Source organism: Tiliqua scincoides, chromosome 3, assembly GCF_035046505.1.
Source record: "Tiliqua scincoides isolate rTilSci1 chromosome 3, rTilSci1.hap2, whole genome shotgun sequence".
In the NCBI taxonomy this organism is placed as follows: domain Eukaryota; kingdom Metazoa; phylum Chordata; class Lepidosauria; order Squamata; family Scincidae; genus Tiliqua; species Tiliqua scincoides.
In genome coordinates, this window is record NC_089823.1 from 86,112,531 (window position 1) to 86,136,040 (window position 23,510).

A 23,510-nucleotide genomic window follows, 5' to 3' on the forward strand; every position below is an offset into this window, starting at 1 on the left:
GGCTTTTATTTATTAGCACACAATCACCCTTTTTATTGACAGTTCTTCTATCTCATTACTATTCACTGAACGGGGACAGAGGCTAGGTAAATCTCGTATAACAAACAAAGGTATTTCAAGAAGAGTCTTTAGGAGACCTGGGCAGAAATATCATTTCACACCAATCCAAAACATCACCTACCTTAGAATTGCCATTAGTCACACACACACACACACACACACAGTGTTTGATACCGTACTGTGAACCCTGCCTGCTCCAAGTTACTCATCACCAAGGCTTGCAACAGCTATGTGTAGCCAGCACCTTGGAAGCTGTGATTCAGTACAGCACAAATGGTTTCTCACTTGATTGCCTGACTCCCACAATGGAGTCTTGACACAGATATCCTATATAATCTTGTGTTCGGTACAGTTGGATATACGTTAATTTAATAGTTAGGGGTGGACCGATGATGAAATTTGGCTGCTTATAAGCATTCTTTTGTTTAGGCTATAATCCTTAGTTCCTTGGCTCTGTAGTAGCCCTTAGAAGTCAATGGGATTACTGAAAAATAATTATTTTAAAGTTCATGGCTCTATTTTGTAATATTGTGGTCTATAATCCTTTCAAAGAAGTAAATAATTCCACCCACATAGCTAAAACGCATGATGATATATTCATTCAGAGAGGAGAAAAATACAAGAACCTTTAATATTTCGTTAGGTTTTTCTGCCCTTGAAACACTATATTTGGCATCAATTTCAAAGGAAGCAGGGAAAGGCCTTTTGTTTTGCAATTCAGTTTTAAAATCTCTAATATGGTCTCAAATAGTTAAGATGAAAACATGAGAAGATTATGTTCAAAGTCTGTTTAATTAATTCCTTCAACCTACTAGAAAAGACACACCATTTGCTAACCTAATTTAAAAGTCCAAGTTGTAAATAATTCATTTTTCAGAGACTTCTAAAATTATGTGACTACTTGAGATGAAGAGTAGGAAAACATTTTATTTGGGTTTATTTATTAAATATTTGTAGCCTTCCTTTTTGGGGGGAAAACACTCAAGGCAGCTGACAAAGGCAACATTTAAAATGAATAGTAACAAAAGATAAATGAAGAAAAAAATAGATACAGAAAAAGAATTCCACAGCCCAAATTAAGTAAGCATAAAGGCTTTGCTAAAAAGCCAAATGAGTTGACAGAAACCTCTTTGAGAAGGATGTTCCAAGGACCAGTCGCACTGAAATACACCACTTCCCAATCCCATCCTCGAGAAATGGTATGCTCAAAGGTATCATAAGTTGGTGAGGAGTTCAGGAGAACCAATGAGGTTGTGTTCCCACTGTTCATCTTCAAAGTTTTTTTTTTTTTTGGGGGGGGGGGAGCAGCCAGTAGCAGAACCTGATGGGGATGACAAACACACTTCTTCCTGAGTGAACTTAGACCAGGGATAAACATAGAGTAGGAAAGGGAAATACAGTGAGTGTGTGAAGCAGCATCCGCTTTCCATAATGGACTCCCTCTTTAAATAGCCAGTGGGCATTAACCATACTTTACCTGGGGGGTTGGTCATTTGGGAGTCACCTGTGTTTCTGAATGTCCTGCTCTTGGACATCAGGTGGCCTTCAGGATCCAGTGAGCTGGTTCAAAGTCAGAGAGACAGACAGGCACAACCTTTCTTCTCCAAGACGGATTCCTGAGTGCTCTAAGGAGTCTCAAACAGAATGATTTGACCAGTTCACTACAAACAGGTCAAGGGGATGTTGGGAAGGGGTGGTGGTGGTAGAGGTTCTAGCTTTCAGCAGAAGTGACCTTTTCCTATGGTAAATTCCACCACGTAGCTATTTTGTTGCTATTATTTAATACACACAGGAGCAAAAGCAATTAAGGTTTCAAAAAAGAAAAGAAAAAAACTTTACTTACAGTTTACAATTATACACATCTTTTGAGGTATCAGAGACTTCTACTACTTAGAGAACAGTGAGGTGTTCCTACTAGCTGTTCCGTTTGTGTGGGAGCAAGGGGTTGCTGCTCTTCAGCAGTGGGTGCCCACCATTGGGGAAACAACTGCTCCTTCAGTAGTCAGGAAAATGGGGGGAACATGTGGGAGAAAAGGAGGAAGAGATCTACCTAATGGAAACATCTCATACAGGTACGGCAGAAAACAGATGAGAGGTCTCTGGCAATACACACACACCCCCAGAGTCCTGCAGGCAGCATTGCACCCAAGTTCCAACAGGGGAAAGGTGAGGATTGTTTTTTTAAAGGGCATTGTCTCCCAGGTTAATGGTTACTGTGTCAAGATGACTCAGCATTCTTTTTATGATGCTGTAGACAAGGCCCATGAAAGGGAAGAGTGTAATTTCTACCCAGGCCTAGGGTCAAAAAAGGAGCCCAAGAGCCAAAATAGGGGGCTCAGAAATTTCGTAGAATCTTACATTTTCCAATCCTTCCTGAACTCTCTGATGGGATGCTGAGCACACAATGGGAGGAAACTGGTCTGCTACGGTAGCTTTTTGGCTTGTGGATCTGCCACCCATGAAGGAGTGTATAGGAGCTTAGGGACACAGCTATGGAACTACAGCGCTGCAGAAGGAAGTTTTGGTACATGCAGAACACTTTCCATTCTAGTGTGAGCTTAAATACTATGGTGCTAATTTTCTGCAATGATTTTCTATATTTAAAAGATTTTACAGAAAGGTAGGAGTATGTTTGGTTTTCTGAATTACTGTATCTAGCTGCTGACACTGTGCAGAAGGCTAGTCCTGGGCTCCACATTGGGAAGCCCAGTAGACCTGGGTTCTAGATGTTTCTGGCCGTTTCCACCTCACTTCTGCCCTGTTTTGCTTCTTCCCAATACCTCTTCTGCCCGCTCTCTCATCACTCTCCCCTGCTCTGTTTCATCCCTCTCCACCCCTTTGTGAAAGTGCCCAAAAGAAAATTTGTACCCGCTTATAAAATTCCTCTCAGCTAGAGACCCTGGCTGTGGAATCTCAGAATCTTGGGGAGGGGGGAGGGGTTCTGAAGGACCCAAAACAAAGGAAAACTGGGGATTTTTCACTCACTTCATCAGTTCTGAGTAGTCCTGTTGGCATCAGCTCTCCATCATATCCAGGGTCATGCCTCACCCTGCTACCTGAGATGCTTTTTACTGGAGGTACCAAGATTTGAACATGGGATCTCTTCCATGCACAATAGGTGCTCTGCCACTGAACTATATGCTAAAGCAGTAACCATATCCCTGTAGACTCCTCTGTGCATTCTTGTAAACTCCTCCCTGTAAGCAGGTCAAGCATAGCAGTGAAAGAGAGGGTGCATGCTTGGGTCGCACGTTTTGGAAATTTAGAATGAAGCATAAATTTGCAACCTCCAAAAGAAGAGGACAAGCAAAAGGCTTGAACAGTAGTTTTCACGTTGCCTAGATTAAAATTTTAAAGGTCTTAAAAAGAGGTGCAAATGGCTATATATGTGGTTTGGCATGTCTATGCAAATTATACTTATTCTGCATAAGTATAGTATAGTAAACTGCAAATATGCATTAACTGTTTGAATGTATTTTCATAATGACCTTCGGTAATGAAACCAAGGTATTTTTCCCAAAAGCTATGGCCGTAGAACAGATAAATGCAATGCAAAATGCTTTGGTCTGAGTATACTATAAAAGCCATCAGAAATGCTTGTAGAATAATGGTGGCTCCAAAATAAGATAGCTCCAGGATAAGATAGGATTGGATTAATTTATCAAAAATTGAACAGGGAACTAGCTAAAGGGGGGGGGGACACATTCAAAGAGCTTCCTACTGCTTTAAAAAAAATCCTACGCTATCTTTTTAGAAACTAGAAGACATGGAAAGTAATGAGATTTCACTGGTTATGCATTCACAGAAAAGTTATTATGAAGCTGTCATTAAAAATAAATTGCCCCAAATAATGCCTTTCATTATCCAAAATCAACTTCTTATGATTTGGAGATGTATGCCGTGCATCAGGTACTCCGGTTAAGAACCTGAGAGTTTGTTTATGAAAATAAAGCAACACTTGACATGTCTAACACAATTTAGTTTCTAACTGTGGGCTGATTTCCCCTCTCTATTTTTGGAAGCCTAATAGCAGGTTCTTTCCTCTCTTCACGCTCTGAACATTCAAATTCTATCACCCCTCCCGGAATACATTCTTATTTTCTTCTCTTTCTCTCTCTCTCTCTCTTTTAATTATGCTGCCAGTTTTCTTCTAGTCTAGCTTGATGGGGAATTTGATGGGAATTTGACTGAGGATTGTATGGCAGTTTACAATTCCCATAGGAATTTTTAAATACGGATATTTTTGAAAGATATCCTTAAAACAAAGGGAAGAAAAAGTTGGATTATTACTTCTGTAAACTTTGCCATTGAACTATGGAGTCTGTGTTACCAGAAAGGGAGAACCTCAGTTACTCTCACTTTGCTGGCCCGAAAGATGTGGTAAAGCTGTGACAATTACCCCAGAATTACAAAAGATGTGAAAAAGGGTCCTTTACCCCAATAGGACCAGATGTGACTTGGACAGTTCACCAAGCAGCACTACTACAGTTCTTAAATCTCTTCAGTTCTTAAATCTCTGACACCCCAATTTGGGTTGTCCTTTGAGGAGGGAAAAAAGAAGGGGAAGCCAGAGGTTATGGCTTTGGTTGGGGAATTTTGGCTCTTTTTATGTCTTACTATACAACCCCCTCACACAGCAAAAGCTCCTGGAGATTGCAGGCATACATTGTATGTACAACCTTGAGCCTACAACAGGGGGGAACCGGGGTCGGAGGGAGGGGTTCGCTGCTCTGCTGTATCCTATTCTCTGTGTCAGGTTACAAAACCTGACATGGAGGCTCTCAAGTCTGTGCTGGCAAAATAGGTGGTGCAGACTGGAGAAGCCCCATTGCAGGGCTTGGGGCTTTCTCCAGGGGATGAAATGAGGAGACCTCCAGTGGCCCCAGCGGATGCAGCAGTAGCCATTTTGGTGCCGCCGCACCCAGTGGCGCCACTGAGGATAGGATTGAGCTGTCCTAGGGCTAAACCTGCTGAGCTTTCACAGTAGAACTGCACTGTGTGTCTTCAGTCTGTCCTGTACTAGCTTTCCAGAGAGAAGGGACTGTGAAGGTCTTTTTTACGACAAAACTAATTTCCAGCAACAACCTTTACTTAAAATCAGTATAAATAATTTTTAAGACTTCCTGTTCATGAGAGGAAGGAGTAAGTCAAAACAAAACAAAACAGTGCAATACTCTTTTGGAAGATTCTGTTCTCTCTGTTCACAATTCTCATGCTGGGAAATTACTTTTGAATGGTGGGAAATAAAAACTCCTCTACAGGTAGCAGCTGACAAGTGATTGCTTTGGTCACTTAATAGCACACAGAAGGAAACATTTATGGTCCAGTTTTCTAGAGTGACTGACTTTGGATGGATTCATGTGGCTACATGACAGTAGCAAATGCCTTGTGCCAAGTTTGTTGTACAATGCTAGTTATCTTTGGTTTGGATCTCTGCAATGAGGAAATCTTGCACAAGATAAAGTTTTCACCCAATCATCACTATATCCATGGAAAGCCCAGCGTGGCTTGCACCGGTGGCAGATGGCGAGGGCAAGTGGGTGGCAGTTTTGGAGTACCCTTCACCCTGAATCTGCCCACTGCCAACCTTCAGCCCACTGTGGATAGAAGTCAATTCATGTGCTTCCAGCTAACTTGATCTTTTTTTCTTCCATGCACTGTAGCAGAGGCAGTGGTGGCAGACCCAGGGTGGCAGTGTGGGGCAGCATCCCAGGTCGCAGCACCCCTGATCAGGTCAATAAAGATACATTACGGGTTATAGTCCTATATTAACCCCTGCTAATTGGGTAAGAGGCACTTTTTCAAGTGGGTGCTCCTTTTTTTTAGCAGGGGGAGAGTAACTGGCCCATCTCACCCCAGCAGTGTCTGTTCTGGTGGCTGTCTGCTGGTATTCATTTGCATCTTTTTAGATTGTGAGCCCTTTTGGGACAGGGAGCCATTTAGTTATTTGATTTTTCTCTGTAAACCGCTTTGTGAACTTTTAGTTGAACAGCGGTATATAAACACTGTTAATAATAATAATAATAATAATAATAATAATAATAATAATAATATATCGCTGTTGAATAACGAATGTAAGATCTTCACAACCATTTCGGCAGAAAGAATGGAGAAGGCGCTTCCATGAACATCAGACTGAGTTTTTGTCTAAAAGACATCTGAGAGAGAATGAAAGAATTGTATTAAATGTTTTGGAGTATTTTGACAAACACAGGGAGAAACAGCTAACTCTCATCTGTTTGGATGCTCAAAAAGCATTTGATAATGTTCATTGGTCCTTTATAATTAGGGTGTTAGAAGATATGGATTTTGTAGAGAATTTTCTTAAATGGATAAAATTAATCTACAGGACACAATCAGCATGTAAAGTGGTAAATAGAGAACTAAAGACCTGATCCTGAAAAGTGCGCGCTGGCTCACCGCCAGTACACACTGTCACAAATGTGCCATAAGGCACGTTTGCAAGCCCTTACTGCAGGCCCAGCACTGGGGCCAGCCCAACGTGAGCCTGCACTGGGCCAGCTCCATTGCTGGGCCTGTGTTCCACCATCCACTGGTCACCTGGACCACCCAGTGGTGGAGAGATGAGTGGGGTTGTGGGGGGAGGAGGCTTTCCAGGGCAGGGGGGGGCAGGTGGAGAGCAAGGAGGAGGCATGACGGGAGAAGGGAGCGGGTGGAGCTCCACCAAATCCCGAGCCTCGTGTTCGACTACACGGTCCAACATGAGATGCTTTGATTCTGCACGGGCTCAATAGCTGCCACAGAATTGAGTGGCCCCATTGCAGGGCTACTTCCCTTACCCAGGGGAAAGGGATGGAAGTAAAATATTTGGGTGTTATACTGACAAATATGTATTGCATATTTTTTCAAAATAATTATGTCCAAGTTTGGAAGAAGTTAAAAACAACTTTGTTAGATGAGAAAAATTGAAGCTGTTACTATTGGGAAGGATTTCTGTAATTAAGATGAATGTTTTACCGAAAATGCTATTTTTATTCCAGACCATACCACTGTTAATATTGGATATTCCTTTTAAGGAATGGCAGAAAGATATTTCAAAATTTATTTGGCAAGGCAAGAAACCAAGGGTAAAGTTTAAGATTTTACAAGATGCAAAAGATAGGGAAGGTTTAGCCATGCCTGATTTGAAAACGTATTATGTAGCATGCTGTTTCATTTGAATGAAAGAATGTTTATGGTTTCAAAATAGAAGACTGGTGAAGTTAGAAGGCTGTGACTTAAGAGTTGGGTGGCATGGATATCTTTGGTATGATCAACTAAAGGTAAATGCAGAATTCAAGAATGACTATGTTAGTCACGCTTTATGGAAGATAGGCAATGAACATAAAAACAAACTTTATACAAAAATACCATTATGGACTTCACCACACGAGGCTTTATTTCGATGGGGAAACTGTTTAGAGAAATGTTTTTCAAACTGTGGGTCAGGATGCCAGTTGTCAGCACATGTCAGAATTCCAGATGCAAGGGAGGGTACCAGGATGCAGGTCTCTTGTTATCTGGTGTGCTCCCTGGGGCATTTGGTGGGCCGCTGTGAGATACAGGAAGCTGGACTAGATGGGCCTATGGCCTTTTCCAGTGGGGCTGTTCTTATGTTCTTAGGATCCACTAGGTGGGTCATGAGTCAATTTCAGGTGGGTCCCCATTCATTTCAATATTTTATTTTTAATATAGTAGACTTGATGCTACCCTAGTAAGTGACTGCATTTGGGAAAATGTTACAGATCTGTTCTTTTAACAAGCTATTGTGTATATAATAGTAAATGGGACTTACTCCTGGGTTGAACTGGGTAGGATTGCAGACTAAGATTGTTAAAAAATTTCCTGCTTCATGATGTTACTTCCGGTCATGACATCATTTCCAGTGGGTCTTGACAGACTCTCATTCTAAAATGTGGGTACCGTTGCTAAAAGTGTGAGAACCACTGGTTTAGAGAAAATTGCTTCGTATATAAAGACTTATTAAAGTTTTAAAGATGTATTAAAGTGTCAATTGTTAGTGGTTTTGATATGTACAATTGATAGGAAAATTTAAGGTAGATAAAAAGATACATGGTTTTGAAGACAGAGAAGCCCAACTAGAAATACAATTAAGTGGGGAAGAAATTCAGATCATTGCCAAAATGTATAAAAGGTTATTGAAACACAAAGCAGAAGATAAACAGGTTAAAGAATGTTTGATGCAATGCATGAAAAATGTGGGGCATGATATCGTAATGGAACAATGGGAAAGACTATGGACCAAATGTTTGAAATTTACCTTAAATATGAATATTAAAGAAAATTTCTGTAAAATGTTATAGAGGTGGTACATGGCACCTAGTAAACTTGCAAAAATATATGAAAATGTGCCAAGTACAGTAGGTGTTGGGAATGTAAAAAACAAGAACATTCATTTTATAATATGTGGTGGGCATGTGAAAAAGCAAAAAAGTATTGGTGTCAGATGAAACAGATTCTAAAAGTAAATATTCAAATGAAACCAGAAATCTTTTTATTGTGGTTGACAGAGGAATGTGTGGGGGAAAAAAGTTGAAACTTATGACTCGTGCAGCGAGAATACTTTTTGCGCAACAATGGAAGACATCAGGAGTACCCTCAATGGAAGAATGGTGGATAAAAATTTTGGACTTAGCAGAAATGGACAAACTGACAACCTTGCTTAAAGAAAAATCAGTAATTTCTTTTGTAGAAAATTGGAAACCACTCATTGACTATCTGTATATGAAGGAAAAAAAACAAGACAATGATTTGCGGATTTGAGGAATAAGAATAGTGGAGACAAACTTAATTATAGAGAAAAGATTAGTGACAATGACAAGTATTAAAAGTTATGAAAGACATCGGAATTATGTAATCTGAAGTATAGACTAGACAAGGTATATAATAGGACATACTGCTTCATACTTGCTATATTTTACCTTTAGATAGTTTATGGCTATGTATTGTATTGTTCTTTGTTGTTAATTTGGAAATGAGAAAATTAAAAAAAAAATGATACATTGTAGAGGACATGAGACAAAAAGTACAACTAGCTTCACACTTCCTCTCCAGTCTGGCAGGAAGTCTGGTCTAGAGGGCAGAAGGTCTTGTCTAGATGGTAGAGCCACTGTTAATGTCCAAAAATAACATCTGAAGGTTGCCAGTTTGAGATCACTGGAAGCTTCCATGAACGGTGAGACCTTGAGTAGTAGCTTGTGAGCTGAGCTTTTCTATCTGCTCTTTGGTGTGAACAAAGTAGTTGTCTCGGCTGCCCTTAAGAAAAAAAAAAACCTCTCTGTTATTGTAAAAACCCTCTTGGGGGTTTAGAGAAAGCCTATGTGAACCACCTTATATTTAAGTCAAAGGAGTAATCCAATGACCAAAGAAAGGCAGTATATAAATACTGGTTGTTATTGTTAAACCGCCTTGTATTAAAGTCAAAGGAGAAATGATGACCAAAGGAAGGCAGTATATAAATACTGGTTGTTATTATTAAACCACCTTGTATTAACCACCTTGTATTAATCCGATGACCAAAGAAAGGCTGTTTATCAGGGATCTCCAAACTTTTTGACCAGAGGGCCGCATGAAATATCTGGCTCAGTGCTGTGGGCCAGAAAAAAATTTAAATATAAAATTTAAATAAATAAATTAGAGATGGAACTTAACATGAATGAATAAATGAATGAGTGGGCTCATTCACTCAGCCTCTCCGGCCCTCAGAACACCCTCCAGATGCAATCAGAGCACAGCTCTGGTCATGTTCAGTCAAGTGGGCCAGAGGCTTTCAGGGGACAAGAGGCTGGCCGTGGAACGAACAGAGGTTTGCTGCGGGCCGCATCTGGCCCCTGGGCCAGGGTTTGGAGACCCCTGCTGTATATAAATATTGGTCGTTATTATTAAACCACCACCTTGTACTAACCACCTTGTATTCAAGTCAAAGGAGTAATCCGATGACCAAAGAAAGGCAGTATATAAATACTGGTTGTTATTATTATCATCCCTGAAGAACGGATTTGTACAACTTTCCTATGATGAGATCATGAACTGTCCTCATTCCTCTTTATGGGGGGGATGCAAGAGAGACCCACTTTAGAGATTATAGAAAAAGCAGAAAACTGGAATTACAACAAGGGACTTGAAGCATTTTCACAAACAAAGCTCATCATCATTGCTGTCTAATTTCTGTGGTACTTATCAAGTAATAAACACTTTATAAGAATTAAAAAAAAACAGCCTGTGCCCAAAGGCTTAAAATCTAATTGCATTTGAACCTCCCTTATGCTATTTATGTTAACATCTGATCCTTGTTAAGAAAGAAGAGAATCTAGAGGAGAGGCATCTGTAATGCAAATGAACATTCTAGCCAATGTAGGTTAATTCACATTACCAACCAAGTGAAGCAGTAATTATTTTTAGCCTTCTGTGGAAATGCCATTATGGCCCCCTTCTACCAGCAAGATGTAATATCTGAATCCACCCTTAAATATCAAAGGGAAGTCTTTTGATAATAGCTGCACGAAACAAGGGTTTTCAAAGCGAAGCAAACTAAGCTTCTCAAATTACAGTATAAAATATTTAGGACCAACTGAAATGCATTTTCTGTTCATAAGCTGATACCTCACTTAAATCTTCAATTCACATGACCATTTTAGCCCATCAGAAATGCAGGTTTCATTATTTCCCAATGTTATCACCAATTGTGGTTTGGAAGTCAGCCTCAGATGGTTGTTTCAGATTCTTGTCGGTTTGCCTCAACCAAACTATAGTTGGTAGACAGGCTCATTTCACCTTTTGAAATAAATCATGATTGTTTTATGTCAGAAGATTTCCCTAGAAGTGATACAGGAGGACCCTCATTATCAGTGAGGTTTCTGTTCCTGGACCCCTCATGGATACCAAATTCCACGTGAAACCAAATCATGTGGATTTCGGGCACCACTGAGCTCCGGTTATGTCTGGAGCCATTCTGAGGCCCGTGAAGGCTGTGCACAGCCTCTACAGACCTGAGAATGGCCTCCAGAAGTCCTAGAAGAGCACTCCCAGTTTTTGGCTGAAAAATGGAAGTGCCCTTCTAGAACCTCCAGAGGCCATTCTGCATGCAGAAGAGCCTCAGAAGAGCCTCTGGAGGCAACTGGAGCACATCTCCAGTTGCCTCCAGCGGCTTCAGGTTGGACAGAATCTGGCTCAACGGAGTCCAGGGGACCTGCACTGAGCCAAACCCATGCATCCAAAATCTGTGGATAAGTAGGTTCAACCTGCAATTTTAACTACGTAAATACAGTGTTGCTCAAATTCTTTTTAGCTCTTCACTTGGGAACTTTCACAAACTCAGTTTTTTAGCTGTTGTGTTGTGATAAATCACATTTGGGACAATTTCCTAATGATTTGGATTTCTACATCTTCTATCACCCCAGTAAAAGTTAATGCTGTTCTGCTTTCATCAAAAGTGAATTAGATTGTTTTGCAAATCAACTTGCCTAAGAAACTCTCATTCATGCTATATAGTAGACTGATATTTGAAAAACATTCATTCCTCCCCCCCCCCTTGTTTTTCTGGTATGATATATTGAAAGTGTTATCTTTTCCCATCATTTCTTAAATGCACTCTCCCATGTTACCAGTTTAGACCTGAGGATAATACTCCTAAAACCAAATGATAAAACACTTCCATCATACTCCTTCAGAATAACTGTTACAACTACAGCTAAGAACATATCAATTACATGCAGAAACATAATTTCATCCTCTTCATAGAAAATAAAAAATCAGTTATAATAACCTCCCAAGCAACTATTTTCTTTTACCTTTTTCCCCACACAATTGTATATGATTGTGTATGCAAACAGTCGGTCATGCAAACAGGTGTGATTCATTCATTATGATCACTCTAATGAAACACACAACACAGTATTACTGTTTCTGAGTCAGCAAAAAGAGTTTGCCCACAACAAATAATACCATCTTGAAAAGTCAGTACGTCACACGATTGGGAGGTTTTGAACCCTCTAGTTGGCCAAGACGTTACGTGAAAATCCCCTTTTTCCTTTTAAGTTGTGATTTTATATCTGGTTATGTTATTATGGAGGCCAAACTTCCCACACAGGCCACAAAAGGAGTCAAGTCAAGCTCACGGTGACAACATCCCCCTCTCTAGGGTTAACAAGTCTGGAAGAGCAAATCATTGTTTAAGTGTCTCCTTTTGTTTTAAGAACTTTATGCAAAAGTGTCTCCTAATCCAATCACTGCTTATGCAAACACATTTAAACTTCTCACACAGGCCAAACTCAGGTAAAGTCACAAGTTTACACAACCTCCACCTCTCCATGCACACAGCATGGGAGGAAGACTCCCGGCAACAAAGTCTAAAGAGTAAATCGTGGCTTAAGTGTTCCTTTTGTTGTATTGTTTAACTTAATCACTGCTTATTGTGTAAGTTCCCCTAGCTAGAAAGCCAACCATTAGACACATTGAATTCTGCTGATAAGGAACATCCTGACCCCAAACAACCTGGTGGGTGGCTCAGTGCCCAGCCCAGTGCTGGGTCAGCAAAAACCCTTTTAAGAGAAGGCTGCCATGTGCTCTCTCTCTCTGGCTGCCCCTCCAAGGCAGAGGTCCTCCTCCCAGGACTTCCCTCCCCCCATCCATCTGCTCCTCAGGACAGGTAACTATTTTGCGTTCTGGAACTCTTTCCCCTCTTTCTTTCCCACCTATTTATCCCCTTCTCTCCCCATCTTTAGTTAGCAATGGGGTTTAGCAGACCAGGGACCCCTAAAATCCTTCCCTGCAAATTTCCCTTTTCCTAATTTCCTTGGATGCACCTAATACATGTCACATGCAACCACCATAAAGCTAGGTACACTTTTCAAGTACTAGAACCAAGAAATGTGCATTATGTTTTCCTCTGTGCTTTTGTAATAAAAATCTAATCTTGTATTAAAAAGTTATCTTTCTCCCAGTCTTCTCTTTAAGCTAAAAAGGGAATTTCTCTGCATTATGCCGTCTTGTTATCTAGCCTGCGATCCTGAAGTTCCAAAAAGGGTAGTGTACTAATTCCCCTAAACCAAAACAGCCCTTTTGGTAACAAATAAACCTAATGGGAAGTACCTCTTCAAGACTCGCCATTACAAACTGTTTCTTCTTGCCCTCCCCAACATTTCTTATCCCAAGACAGTGTCACAGAGACAAATTATGGGCTCATCAAAGATCTTGCTGTTAATTAAACCATCATCAAGATACGCTGCCAGATATGCCATGTGAAAGCAATGGTTTATGTGCTCTGTTAGATGTTAAAATATTTCCTGTGCATTGACAAGTCGACCTAAGAGTAAATAAATGGTGTCTCATTGCAAGAATGATTTACTTGTGGTTTTTAGTTGCTGCCACTACTTCTACCTGCCAGGACCCATTAGGAAACCTTAAAGGAGTTCACAGCTGACAGTTCATCAAGCACACAGCGTACTTCTGGCAGTGTAGAAAATCTCAGAGGATAAGAGAAATCTATATTTTCTGCCTCCCATACCAGATGCCACAGGGCCTTTTCTAACAAATCTTCAGTTGCCCACCATGGACTTTGCAAGTTGTATAACATCACAAGTCAGCAAAAAAACAGAATGCCAAAACATTTCTTGCTACCTTCCTCACCCTTATTAAGATGCTCCCCCCCCCCCATATCTGACACAAGGTGTCCAATTCCTTGCTAGGGGGCCAGTATCTACCAACCCACCGTGCATTTCCCCTGGTTGTCCATAGGACGTGGCTGCCCGTTCACAACTTTTTTCCCATCCCCCCCCCCCACTAGTCTACTCTTGGTGGCGGAAAGGTACACTTAGGATCAAATTAGTGAAACCAGATGTCAAGGTCAAAAGGGACTTTTCTTCCAAGATGAATAATTGTGGAGGTCACCCAGTCAGGAACAGGACAATAGCTGGGGCAAAGTTAAACCCCTCCACCCATGCCACAGTCCTTGCATGCCAAACAAGCATGCCAATCCCTATCCAATGCTTAAAGTGACATCTAGTTTGACTCTGATAGTCCAATCCCAAGTATGCTTACTTGGAAGTCAATCACTTTCATTTCAATAGGATTTGCTTCTTTATTTTGCTTAGGGTTGCAGCCCAAACAGCTAAGATAGAGAGTGCTATGCAGACAAACAAGGTTTCTCATCATGTCTAAATTACTGTTCAAAATACAGTCATACAGTCACCTGATGGTGATCAGGTGTTGCCAGGCCCTCACACTGCAGGAACCTCTCTTGGACATCACATGGGGTTCCCCCTTCACCATGTCTTCAAAGTACAGCAGAAGCTGCACAAATCCCTGTGTCCAATAATTCTGTGTGCATTAGGCATCGCGTGAAAAACCCATACTAAGTAAAAACCACCCTATAATTCCATGTGCCAATTTTCAAACTCTAAACCACTCAGACATCAAAGCAAACAAGACAATTGATTAGAAGGTGCATTAGAAAGCGTCATCCATGTTTCGTTTTCCGCTATTGAACATTTCAAATAATTAGCAGGATTTCCATTTTCCCAGGAAGGTACTGTGAGGCTCTTCTCTTTAAGCCCTTCTGCAAATCACCACTTTGACACTGCATGGTAGAGTATATAGATACAACAGCTACACCCAATGGCAAATGCAAACATTACATTTCCTAAACAAAAACCAGGAACACATTTTGTTATTGTTGTTGTGCCAAAAAATCACATTGTTTTACAATTGCTTTTATTTAGCTTGATACCAGTCTATCATCCCTCTTTTTTGATGCAGTGCAAGTTTGAAAGGTGGGAAAGCAAATGGAGCTTAATTTGAAGAATGAACGGCACCAGGTTACTGAAATTTAGAATGCAGTAGCATTGTTACGGGGGGGGGGTACAGCACAAATTTTTTGCTGGGTGCTTCAAAGCACCTTGTAAACTGCCTCTCTCACCATCAGAGCCATTCCAGCAATGGGAGCAAAGCAGAGGTATCTCCTCTGCTTTGCTCTCACCGCCGGGAATGGCTGTAGCGGTGATCAGGAGGGGCAGCTTACATGGCCCGTTGAGGTGCCCAGCAAAACTCTATCCAAGATAAGGCCATGATAGATCCTGTCTTTGAAAAACAAGAACCTATAACCCTCCTCACTGGTTGCTCCTTTGAATTGTTCTTGTGCTTAAATCATCTCTTCAACATATCATTTAAATGAGTACTCCACATTCACAGGAAGGTGCTTTCTCCTAATGAGAATAGCCTCTCATTTCACATCAGTTGTTGCTTGGGGGGGGGGGGGCTACAAGGGACTGCAGGAAGAAGTCTGGAAAAACTCTGTGTAGCCCATTAGATTCTAGCCGTGGCAGCTTCTTTTTTTATTGTTTCTGAAAAGTAACAATGGAAAATAAAACTTAACATACACTACAACAGCAAAATAAGCAATGCAGATTGGGGGGGGGGACGACTCTCCACATTGGGATATTAATCCAAAGTGATAACGGACTTCTTCTGAATTCTAGGCTGCATACAATTTCAGAAAGGAGTCCCAGATGTCATGATCAGAAGATTCCATGCTGTTCCCATCAAAACATAGTTTATTAAAAGGATGCCAAGGCAAATAAATCACAATCCATTGGGAAGCAGGCTCGGGTTGCTCTTTTCAGTTCGGAAGGATCACTTGTTTTGCTAAACCAAATATCCTCAGCAAGAAGCCTGATGTTGTCAGTGCCTTGCCTTCTGTGAATAAAACCCACCAGGGATGGGGGGTACAAGGACGGGCACAAGTTTTTTTGATGGTGAGCCAGGGTTGCAGTTAGGACCACTAGCCATTTGGGGCCCAATCCTACTCATGTGCCGGCTCATCACCAGTGCACACTGTCGCAAACGTGCCAGTGCTGCGACGGTGCTAGCCCAGCGCTGGCCGGCACTGGGCTAGTGCCAGTAGATCACCAGAGCTCTGATACTTGGCTGATGCACAGACCACTGAGCAGCGGAGATATAGGTGGGGGCGTGGCTGGAGGTGGGGAGGAGGCATTCCAGGATGGGAGGAGGCAGGGGGAGGGCGGGGAGAGGGCAGGGAGGAGGCGTGTTGGGGGGAGGCTCCACTGGATCCAGAGCCTCCATGTTGGGCTGGCCGTCCAACATGGATTCTCTTCATTCTATGCCAACCTTCTGGTCGTCGTAAATCGAGTAGCCCCATTGCAGGGCTACTCGCTTTACCTGGGGGAAGATAAAAGTCCCCTTCTCCCAAGGAGGAGGTAGTGGCTGCCTGGAGCATGCTGGATGCAGCAGCAGCAGCCATTTTTTGTGCCGCTGCAGCCCCGCACACCGGGAAGCTCAGGATTGGGCTGTCAGCCTGCAATGGATCCAGCAGGTGCAGATTTATTCCATTTCATGAAAGCGTGGATAGCATCAGAAGAGTTTATGCATCACATTTATGTTATCACTTTGAATAAAATTGGCAGAACTCAGGGTCAGGTGTTTCTGGTTGTGTATCTGAGGCACTTTTAAGGTTGGTTTCCTTGAAGGACTCTCTGGAGATGGGTTGATGGTACACATTGTCAAGAGCGGTTTAACCTGCTTTTCAAAGTCTCTACACTTAGATTTTTTTGTTTCTTTCTTAAAGGATAAATAGGCTATCCTTCTCCCCTTAGCTGCACCCCACACCATGGCCTTTGATTTGACAAACCCCTCATTCAATTGAAAGAACTTCCATTAGAGTTTGAGCTTTGAGTACTTGGTAATTTAACAAAGCAACATTCATATGCCATCTACTGGCCAGCCTGGAAATAAACAAAGATTCACTGGTGCATGGTCTGAAATTACAATGACATGTACGTTGCTAGTGAGGTTTTTACTCCAAGGAGATGGAAACCAACCAACCATCATGGAGATTGGAAGATACATATTTAAAATTATGGAAGTGGTGGAAACATTCATGAGCACATTGGGACCATACACGTCAACCACAGATGCCATTAAACCAGCAGTGTCAGCCAACAAACTGACATAGTGACCTTCAAGATCTGAGATTATCCAATCAATGTTGAAATTTGATTCTGTGTGGAATAGAATAGCCAACTTGTTGCTTTCTTTGATGACCCCCTTACATAAACCGCACCAATCCAGTCTCCTCTCAGTCTGAGTGCTTCCAATTCAGAAATGTGGGTTTTCTGCAGGAAAGTTATATCTGTTTTGTTTTTTAAACTTTACCAAAACCTGTCATCTCTTATCAGAGTTGCCCAAGTCTTTGACATTCAAGAAAATCAATGTGAAGATGTTGCAAGGTTGAAAACGCAACTCAAGAATAACTCGGTACTCAGGATGAAGGTTCACAGGCTTTTATTTGAATTGCATGCAATTGGTCCACGGGACTCCTGTCTCAAAGCATGGACCCCTCCCTAATGGAGATTTGGACATTTATACAATTTGCCATCCTTTGTCCTCAAATCTAGACAATACATTGGCTGAAATTTTACATTATAGATGGGGCAAACACCTAACAGGGTACAGATAAAATATAATTTGCATTAAACATAGGAAATAGGTTGGCAATAAGTGGGCAAAACAATTGATTGGCTCTGATTTACATACAGGTGGGGTTTCACCTTAAAACCTAGAAAAGTACAAAAGTTTCTAAATCCCAGCAGGGTGCACTATAATTTCATTTACCCAGTGTTGAATTTCATTCACATAAATCAGGCCAATTATACAGATTGTTTGACAGGTAACATCATTAAGAGAGAGCAGTATAACACAAATACTTAAAAGATAGCTGTGAAAGCTGACATGACTTCATAAGATAATTTCTTGGCAGAATTTACTCATTCCTCATTAGGATGGCCTGGTTCAAGTGGCCTATCTCCTCTGTGTTCCTTTCCTATGTGTTAGTAAAGCACTGTGGGGCCCTCTGCAAACCTCTCCAAAGCAAAGGCTTTTAAACTTCTTTTAAAGTTTTACTAAAATCAAGCAGGTTTGATCTACAAATATTGATCCTTGGGACTGTTTAAAATTCAGCCAGCTGCCAGATTCTTTCTAGGTTGAATGCTCGGAGGAGGGGCGGGAGAAGGTGTTAGGGTGATAAACAATACAAGAACATAGAAGGCAAAAACTCCCTATGCAACAGCTTAGTATAGCAACCTACATTCAGTATTGCCAGGAAAGTGGTAGCAGGTACAGTACACCAGTGGCATCACTAAGAGGTGTGGGGAGGTACAAACTGCACCGAGTGATACCCTTGCTGTGTGTGTGAGACACCAGTACTGGTCAAAATCTTGGCATTTTCTAATAATACCATCATATTATATATCATTTTACGGGTAATTTAATGCAGAATACAATGAAACAAATTGCATGGAAATATCTGTTTTCTATCAAATGTTATAGCCAAATAACCAGAAAAGGAAAACGCAACTGCCTTGTGCAACAAAAACAGGATTTTTATAATTCAAAACTGACCAATGAGACTGAGTGTTCTGAAAGCCAATGAGATGTTCTTATGGCATTGACTTGGACAAAGGCAAGAGGAAATAAAGCTTTTGCCACAGCAAAAAATCCTGCTATCACTCCTCTTTGCAGGTACAGCTGACGTGAACTGACAGTATGAGAACAGGTCTCAGACAGTTCAACTCTGTACATTCCTAGGTCATTTTTTGGGCACAGAGATTAGGAGCCAAAAAGGATATAAAATAATTCAAATTTCAATTCCAAACACCAAATCCAAGACATTTTATTATTTCAGTTTTCCTTCACAAAAATATTTTCAACATCAATCAGGACAATTCAATTTGACACTTTTAAAAAACCCACCCATCCATCCAGAGAAAGCCAGAGTAAAATGCAGAGGAAGAATAACTGAGATAAATGAACAGGTACATGGTTTGCAATAGCCACTATTTTGATCTCTTCAAGGAGGGGAGGGAGAGAGAGAGAGGCATTTCACAAACTACATAAATGGAAGGAATTTTCCTGACCTCGCTATTTGTTGGTGCTTCTGGAATTTCTTTTGTGAATACCATCTTAGAGTGCTTCATAACATCAGAGACTTTCAAGGAAACAATTCAGTCAGTGATGCATTTCAAGGTCAGATGCACACAGGTGGTTAAGTGAGGGATACATAGGTATGATAGGAAGCCTGAACTCTGTGTCAAGAGAGAGGCTTACCGCTCCAACCATTTCTGTTCAGGAAACCATGAAGCTCCTCCTTTGATGTGGATTGTCACCACTGATAGAGCAAGTGTGTAGTCCTTGGTTCTCCTTTCCAAATTGTCTATCTCAGAAGGCCCACTGTTCTTCTTTCTAAGCCACCCCCCTTCTTTGTGATCCATGTGCCTTCAAAGTTGCAGTGCAAGTGCAGAAGCTTCCACAAGGAGCCATCTGCCTTGTTAGTTACTTCGGTTTTGACTGCGATGGGAGGGGGAGATTAAGGGCCCAATCCAGACAACTGTTCACCAGTTCATCACCGGCATGTACTATTGTTGTAAACATGCCTTAAGTCTCCAAACTTTTTGGTCAGAGGGCCGCATGAAATATCTGGCGTGGTGTGGAGGGCCAGAAAAAAAATTTAAATATAAAATTTAAATAAATAAGAGATGGAACTTAGATGAGTGAATAAATGAATGAATGGGCTAATTCATTCAACCTCTCTGGCCCTCAGAACACCCTCCAGAGCACAGTTCTAAATTCCACAATCAGAGTTCCACAATCAAACCACAGTTCTGGCTTGCTGTGGGCTGCATCTGGCCCCCAGGCCAGGGTTTGGAGACCCCTACCTTAAGACATGGCACAGGGCCAGTGCTGGAGCTGGGCCAGCACCGATTGGAGGCAGGCAGACCACCACCAGGAACTCTGTGTGAAGCTCTGGGTGGCAGAGAGTGTAAGTGGGGTCATGGAGGGAGGCAGGGGAAGGCGTGGGGCAGGAGGCGTGTGGGACCAGCTGAGCTCTGCTCTGCTGGATCCAGGGCCCTGTGTTGGGCTTCACAGCCTGACACAGGACTCCCTTACTCTGTACCAGCTAAATAATTGCTGCAGAGTCAAGTAGCCCAACTGCAGAGCTGCTTTCCTTACCTGTGAGCTGCTGGCAGCTGCCTGGTGTGCTCAGGATGCCACAGCAGCTATTTTTGGCTCCAGGGAGCACAGGATTGGACTGTAAGAGGGATCAAAGTGATGTCACTTGAGATAACCAACCCAGGGCAGGGGATCCTTTCCCACAGAAGATAAACTGCTGCCTATGGAATGGGAGAGAACCATGTTCAAAAACTTGCCATGAAGCTCAGCTGGCGCTCTTTTGAACATATGAAGCTGCCTTACACCAGATCATCTAGTTCTGAATGATAGGCAGTAGCTCTCCAGAACTTCAAGCAAGAATTACTCAGACCTACCTTGAGAGGATAGGGATGAACCTGGGGCCTTCAGCAGGGAGAGCAAGTTCTCTGCCACTGAACCACAGCCCCTCACCCAGGACTAAATGCTATACTTATCATTTGTCCTCTGAGGTGAGGGAAGTAATTTTCCAAAACAGATGAGATATGAAATGTGTCAGTCAGTCTGAGGTTTGTTTCTGGAAAAAGCAGCCAGAAGGGGGGTCTGATCTCGATCGGGACTGTGGTGCAGAAGTGTATGTGGGGGTGTTTACATGCCATTTTTCTCTTGAATGTCTCCCTCAAATTCACAACAGCCCCCAATTTTATTTTTAGAAAAAAAATGTGCTTCAGCTATCAGAAGTTTGGGGAAAGACCTCCTCTGTTGCTCAGTCACCCAAGCACCACCTTGTGTTCTCTTGACCTTAGCAAGATGGTTCCTGTCAACTGTCACTGGGGGGGACGGGACAAAAAACTATGAGTCAACTCCTCTTTAGTCTGCCATTCCTAGACTATTCCATTTTTAGTTTCTACAGTTTCTACATTTTTCCCCAAGTTAGCTAGGAGAGTTTGCTCTATTGTTTATGAAAAAGGAAGTCTGTGCACTCAGAATGAATTACTCACAAGGCCCAGCTGCTATGGGCAAGGTCACTTTTCTGCATCATAACTCTCAGGTACAGTCACCAACTCCCAGAGATGAATGTTGTGAGAGAGACAGAGAGAAAGGAGGGAGGGGAGAAAAGTAGCATTTCAGTGACTACAGCATAGCACAGATTGGTGGAGTTTTTCAAATACAAAATAAGGCCATAAAGCTTAAGAGATGACTACGAAGTCATGAGTTCAATCCAGGAAAAGATAGTATTGCTGCCAAAAGTCTCCCCTTTCCCTGCAAAGAACAAAAAGCCTCCTTCAGATCTGTAGCAGTCTTGCAGAGAAAACATAGCTCCAGTTTGCTGGGTGCTGAGCATCGAAGCGTAGAGCCTGAAACAGGCATGCTGTAGATAAGTTGTGACTGGCTCTCTGGATGGATTTTTCTAAAGCTTAAAGGAGCCTAGAAGGCTCCAATTTTGATTGGAGAAGCAGCTCCAGGAAATGTGTATGGGGAGATTTTTTTCTCCTCATACAGTTTTCCCAGATCTAAATTGCCCCCAAGGTGGCTATTATTCCAGCAGTGGTAAAGAGACAGGAATGATAGAAGTGCATTTTTTTCTGCAGTGTAGACAGGGCTGCACAGGTTAAGAAAAGGCCTTGGGGGAACGGTATACAGCCTGCAAGTCATCTAACAGTGATTTTCAACCTTTTTCCATCTCACTGCACGCTAACAAGACCCTGAAACTTTCAGGGCACACCATCTGTTTTTTAACAATTGACAAGGCACACCACACTGCTAGTGGGGGGGCTCACATCCCTAATGGCCTTACTAATAAATGACCCTGCCTCAAACTCCACAGCAACAGCACACCTATGGACCATTCATTGCACACCAATTCATGGTATACTGGTTGAAAAACTACTGATCATCTATCTCAGTATTGTTTACACTGACTGGCAGTGTTTCCAGCTATTTGGATCTTATGCAGCCCTACTTGACCAAGAATAGATCCTGGGACCTTCTGCATATAAAATAGGCACTGCACTACTGAAATATAACCCCATCCCCGATCAAGTGTGATGTCCATCTTGGGGGCAAACTCAAGGGGTGCGGTATCTGCTGTGTGGTCCAGGCCCGCCCAGTCTCTCCATGACCGGCGCGAAGAATGGGGAGCCGCAAAAAGGGGTTTGTTGACCTTTTTCATTTTAGCTGAGGTTTTTACATTCATCTGTGGGGTCCTGTTTCATCACAGGAACCCTCAGGGCATTCCCCATACAGTGCCAGTTAAAGTCCATAACAAACCCCCCAAAAGGGGGCCAGTTACCTCAGGGGTCCCCTCTCCAGTAATCCTCACCACGTGTTGTGCTGGGGAGCTGGAAGGTCTGTACACCTCTTTGGAACGGGAGTTGTCTGGGGAGGGGTTGGGATTGTGTGCTCATCCCCTTCTCAATTCCCCAGGTAGTTTCAGGTCACCGGGTTCCTGGTCCAGCGAGATAGGGAATAGTCCTCCCCCAGGTAAGTGGGGTCAGGCTAGATATGCTCCTGGGGTCCTCTCCTGTTGTGGTTCTCCAATCCCCCTGGGGAGGCTCTCCCCTCTTTGGGCCATAGTTCCTGGCCTCAGCCGGCCTGTGGCTGCTTCCAGGCTGTGTCTGCCTCCAAGTTGCAAGGGGCCCGGCCTTCCTCCTCTCCTCTGTCTTTTCTCTCTCCTCCCTGCTGGAGCTCAGGAAGGTGCTTCCTCCCCCTGTGGCTGCCTGCTCTCTTCTTATCCTGCTGGGCAGCCCTTCCAGCACCACCTCTTCCTGATCTCATGAGATCTCAGGTCCTCCTACTGCAGGCCTCGCCCTACATGTTAAAAGGGGTAGCTGCAGCTGGGCTGCCCCACCCGAAGGGTGAGTAGCCTGGCTGCATTCTCGGCCCTGGAGCCTTACCCTCCCTGGGTGGCTCCTCGCCCCCCCAGGGCAGTCCTCTGGGTGTTCCCTTCGGCTGGGCTCCTTCTCCCTCAGCTTGCCTTTCCTCATCCTCCTCCTTCCTTGCTGTGGATCGCTGCCCAGGGTAAGTCCCTGGGTGACATCAAGGTAAGTGACAATTCCCAGATAGATATCTAATGCTGGAATAATATTTGTGCATGAACCAATGCTGTATTAAATAGCTTTAGCCAATTCCTTCCATACCTTGCGAACACTTTTTTTTTAAAATTGAAGTGTTCTATCAAAGCCATCATCAAAATGAAATTCTAAGCATCACTCCTTCACAACCAGTCTTAAAATCGGAGAGAGCTTCATTCAATTTGCTGTTTCCAACTCTTCCACCACCCCCCATTTGATGACATACCCCCATGTGATGAGATTCCATGCATACTTCATGGCAAAAGAGACCACAATAATGGAATGTTTGTGTTGCAAATTAAGGGCACTCATGTTTTACCCAAATGTTTACACTGCATTTTTCTGGGATCTTTTTAATAGTGTGATCTTAGCCTGTGGCACTTTTCTCACACAGTAGTGGACGAAAGGGGGTCTACACAT